This window comes from Fomitiporia mediterranea (genome assembly GCF_000271605.1).
Source record: "Fomitiporia mediterranea MF3/22 unplaced genomic scaffold FOMMEscaffold_11, whole genome shotgun sequence".
Lineage (NCBI taxonomy): Eukaryota > Fungi > Basidiomycota > Agaricomycetes > Hymenochaetales > Hymenochaetaceae > Fomitiporia > Fomitiporia mediterranea.
The window spans coordinates 674,026-679,806 of record NW_006760396.1 but is presented as its reverse complement, the minus strand read 5'-3'; positions in this window follow the sequence as shown (position 1 = coordinate 679,806).

The following is a 5,781-nucleotide window of genomic DNA, read 5'->3' as shown; positions in this document are numbered from 1 at the left end:
TGATAACAAAAATCTTATTCTCTTAAACAATTCCTGTTTTGTATCCAAGACAATCTAAGAGATCTGACTCAAATCTAAGGATGTTAACTTTGTTACTTACATACAGTAAGCTCTAAGACACATACAGGACCAGGTTGTAGTAAAGTAGTTAGAGAAGTAGACTAAGGACTAGGAGGAGGATAAGGATGAACAGGTTTACTAGAAAGGCTGACTGTATGTTCTAAAGGATTAGAAGCTGTAGAAGGACATTGTCTGAGCTTATTACAACAATCTGACTGTAGGACATTCAGACTAACACAAAACACAGGAACTTATTACTCAGAACTACTAGTAGTTAGGAATGTAGAGGGAAATTCTAAAGTATGTAACTAGTTATAATATGTGCTAACAGACTAAGGCCTACTAGACAAGGGTTTAGGCTCCTCTACATCTGTATTAGATTCTAGATCACTCTTAGGAAGAAGTCTTAGTAGACCTGATTAGTAAGCTACCTAAGTCTTAGAGTTACAATACTATTTGTATAATTGTTAACTAATTCTCTAAGCAAGTCTATACAGTTCCAACCTAAACAGAACTTACTTCTAAAAGTATAGTACACATTTATTAGGATCACATCTTCTAATTGTACAGACTCTCTCAGAAGCTCATTCATAATTACAGACTGTAATTTGAGTTGAAATTTATGTAGGACTTGTACACACTTCTTAGAATTTAAGGGAATCCTTCTACTGTATATTACTTACAGACTGATAGTTAAACTGAGTAAGTTAATCAGGAGATTAAGCTCTATCTCCAGATGTTTATTAATTATTAGTAGTCAGATTAGTCTGAATAGTTAGCTCTGACAGAATTTGTACACAATAACTAGTAATACTCTATAACAGGACAGTCCCTGTTCTTCCTTAATTATAAGAGACATCTGTATTAGGGGACAGTTTCAAACCAGAACATTAGTTCTGAATCTACAACAGACTTTGTAAAACAGATGTACAAGACTAGAGAGAATGTATAAGCTCTTTTAGAGAAGGTAGTACAGGTTATAAAGTAGAACTATAATTAGAAGAGGTCTACAGTTAAGAATTACCAGTCTAGTAACAAAGTTATACTAGAAGCTACTAATCTGACTATAGATTGTCTAATGAAGAAGTTAGACAATAAGCACTTCAGACCCTTCATTATTAAAAAGAAGGTTAGTACCTCTATCTACAAACTCTAACTTCTAACAATATAGAAGTATATACACTTAGTGTTCAACAAGGTTCTGTTGTCTTAGTACTATGATCCAGGTTTTCCTTTACAATAAAGACCCCTACTACCTCTACCAGAACTCATTAGTTTCAAACTAGAATACAAAGTAGAGTATATAACAGATACTAAACTAGTGTGTAGAAAACTCAAGTTCCTTGTTTACTAGAAAGGGTACCTAGTTAAAGAGTATGCTTAGGAACCTACTAAGAACCTTACTTATACTTCTAAAGTAATTCAAGACTTTTATCAGCTTCATCCTAGTACTCTGTACAAACTCAGCCTTACAGAATTCTAAGCTCTACTGTTCCAACCTATACCTAAGCTACTGACTGAGCCTAATGTTTACTAATCAGGATGATTGGTTTTAGAGGGGGGGTAATGTTACAGTTCTCTACTCTTACACTCTCAGTTTTAAGAGTTCTACACCCTTCTGTACCAGAACTCAGGACTTTCATCCCTTAAGAGTACTGTCTATAGACTATATACAGACTGACTCTCACTACTACCCCTCCTTACTTTATCATTCTGTTCCTTTAACCACCCCTTTATTCTTTATTCATTCTATAGTCTCTTACCCTTTGTCTATCCCTTTATTCTTTGTATCTTTATCTTTAATCTTCCTTCCTTTTATTTCTTTGTAGCTCATCATTCTTAGTAGCTTACTATTCCCTGAGTACTCTTGTGTAGTTTAGTATATATAGGTGTATAAGATCAGACTGGTCCTGTAGTCTTGATCTTGTCTACTCTAGGTAGTTCTGTACTCTTAGACTCACTCTATATACTCTACTCTTGTCTCACTCTCTCTCTATGTCTGTTCTACAAGTTCTGACTACATTCTAGTACTTACATTCTGTATTTCTGTTGTGTAGAATAGTTGTAGCCTGGGTCCCCTTGCTGAGCCTTCAGGTCCCCTCTACACTATTGCTAACACAATGTATTATTATTACATTTAATATAATAAATTGATTATAATTTTAATTTTAGTTGTTAAGAGAGTTGTAGGATCTCTTTAGTGTTTTGTTTGTTTGTAGTTTCAATATTATAGTCATTACTATAACATTGTATTATTCATATGATAATAGTTTTGTCTGTTAAGATAATATAATATATATATTGTTTTGTTCATTTATTATATTATTCTACATTTGTTCTACATGAATTTGTATTATTATACACATAGTTTGTTTTGTATTCTTACACTCAAAGTGTAATTATAACTGTAATTTGTTTGTATTGTATTGTTTGTATAGTTAATACTATATTTAATAACAATGTGTGTATTATTAATTCATTTGTTATTATTTTGTATTGTGTGTTTGAATTGTGTGTTATACTAGTAAGTTTTTGCTTTTACTCTCACAATGAAACTATTGAATCATGCTAGTAAAATGTTTGGTCAATGTTATTATAATGTCCTCTATTCATTATGTATTATCTTTGTTTGTGTTTGTTTTGTATTCATACCTTTCAAGCATTTAATAAAGTTCTATAGCTTTATATGGAAGTATTGTATTGTTTGTAATTTGTAATATCATTTATAATATGTCAGATCACTTCATATGAAGGTTAATTAAGGTTTTATTCATTATAATTCATTTTATTTTTATTATCTGACTGTCTGTAAGTCTGTTTAGACACATTATTTATGTTTAGAACATATATTATACATTTCTATTTGTTTCATTACTTTACAATAGATAAATATATGTATGTTGTGTTTGTCATCATTTAATACATCCTTTGACTTTGTAAACTATAACATTATTTGTATGTTTGTGTTGTTTTATTATTACAATAATGTTATTATTATTATTGTTACATAATATATTGTTTTACACAGTTATAATACATGTTTATTGTTTTTATTTTATAGATAGATGAAATAGTGTATTTTACAGTTCTATTTTCATTGTCTATCATAATATTCATCTGTTTATTGTTTATTTTGTATCAAATTCTGTTTGATATTGTTTTAATTATTATATTTGCTTTATTTGCTGAATATATACATGTGTCTGTTATAAAATATGAGTTTATTTCATTTAATTCAAGCATATTACTCATTTTATTTTATTATGATTGACATTATCTTGTATTGTTTTGAAAGGATTAATGTCTTGAATATGTACTATTCCTTAGCTTTATTACCTGAACTATTTCCTAGTCATATGTTCAAATATTACTTTGTTTATTTAATTATTTGTTTACTATTATGTCCTACACATTAGAGTATAAGTATTAGAAGTTTTGAGTAACACATAATTGTTATTTACAATGTAACAGTTATTCTGTTGTGGAAGACATAGTTCTGTTCAATAGTCTTATATAATTCAAGATGTACACTAGAGATACTTTTCTGCTCAACATTATTGTATATAGTATACTTCTCTGTATTTAGATATATACTCTACAATGTATTCATTTGTAATATACTTGATAGTACTATATAAAGTGTGACCATCAAAGAATTAGAGAAAATATCTCTTACTCATTCATAATATTTATGATTCTCAACATTAGAATCATTTCAGATTCAACAGATTGTTTGGATTGTTTTGTAAATATGTTTTGTAGAATGTACAAGGTTAAATATACATTACTATTTCTGTATTATTTAATTGTCTCATTTTGATTGTTTATTATGTTTTGTAAATATTTGTTATTACTCTCCTTCAATTCAAGAAAGTTTCCTTTAAGTAATTGACTTTTATGTTTAATTGTTTTGTTTGTACATTTTCATCAATTTATTATTTATTTAAGTATTGTATATAAATGTATGAATGTGATTATCTAATAGTTTTATAAACTATCTGTTTAATGTTATTGTCTTTGTCCAATTTATTATGTATGTATCTGAATAATTTGTATGTATAAATTTATTATTTAGTAAGGATATATCTGTATATTTTGTCCATTATATTGTATACATTGAGTAATGTGTTTCAATTCACTCTGTATTATTTGCCTTCTGTTTAATAACAAAAGTATTCAAGTTATAATTGTTAGGAATTGTAAAATACAGTAACTAAGTTTGGAAAGCCTAACTCAAGACTTAAAACTAAGTAGTTTATGAACAAAACTCTAATAGTTACAAGTCTAAAGATTGGCCAGATCCCTAGGTCACCTTTGTTGTCCTACTTAATAAATACTCTAAACTCAGCATTATAAACCTCTAATTATTACTAATAGGTAATCAATCCATTAGTAGAGAGAGGGGATAGGAAGGAGTAAGTATTAAGTCAGTTAGGAAAAGGTAACAAAACCTTTTAAGATCTTTATCTCTGTCAGGTCAAACACATACTCTATTATAGTATTACTTTGTAATCTCAACCAAAGACAAGTCATTCAGTAGAATGCTTGTATAGAGAGAGGATTAGGAAAGAGTATAATGTTTAATAGTAAGACATAAGAAAAGACTAGGAGAAAACCTGTTTGAAGAGAAAAGGAACAGGAACACTACTTACTTACATAACTAGCTAGGAACTCTTTGTACAAAGACAAAGGACTATTAGAGTTAGTAAAGAGTTAGAGCTAGTACTCTAAAGTTCTATACTTGAGGAGGACTAGTACTAGTGTAAGAGAAAAGGAACTTAAGAGCTTTAAGGAGAAATTATAAGAAAGTAGTCTCTTATATACACTTTGTTTATATAGATAAGAAAGTAATAAAGTCATAACATAAGGACTATATAAGGACAATATAAGGAATACACAAGACAATCTAGAACTTTGGTTGTAAGTTCTAGGATTAAATACAGAAGTATAAAGATAAGACTAGAAGTTAATAAGGATAATTGTCTCCTAAACTAAGACAATTAAAGAAGACTTAGAGAAGTAACTAGAACTCTGGTTGTCAGTTCTAGAGTGTACACAAGACAGTCTAGAACTTTGGTTGTAAGTTCTAAGAGTAGTACAAAGTAACAGCCTTTTATATTACAGAAGTTATAAAGAGTTATTAAAAGTTATAATACTCTACCTTATAAGAAAGTATATTACAAACTAGTGTACAGGAAGTACAAGTTGAGTCAGAGCAAGTTATAAGAAGACTATAGAACAATACAAAGCTCTACACTATAGGAAAAGTATTATATAACTTAGAAAGTATAACTAGTTAGAAGAACTTATAAGGAGTTTTTAGAAGCTTGAGAGAAAGTATAGAAGACATAATAATATAATAAAGGAGTCATTAGAAGATTAATCTAAGATACAAGAAGACACAAACTAGTGTTAAAAGATTAATCTAGAATATAAGAAGTGTAAAACAGTACTAGTAGAGTACTAAACACTAAGCTTAAAGATTACAGGACACACAAGGACTGACAGAACAAAGGTATCTTTGTTACAGTCAGTAAACAAGAACTTGTTATACATAATAAGACACACCTTTGTTACAGTCAGTAAATAAGAACTAGTGTAACAAGAGTGTAGACATAAGCTTTATATACTAGAGAAGAAAGGAAAGTAGCTCAGGCTAAAGGAATGTGTAATACAAGTGAAAAAGGAGACTATATATGTGGCTCAGGATTAGAAACTGTA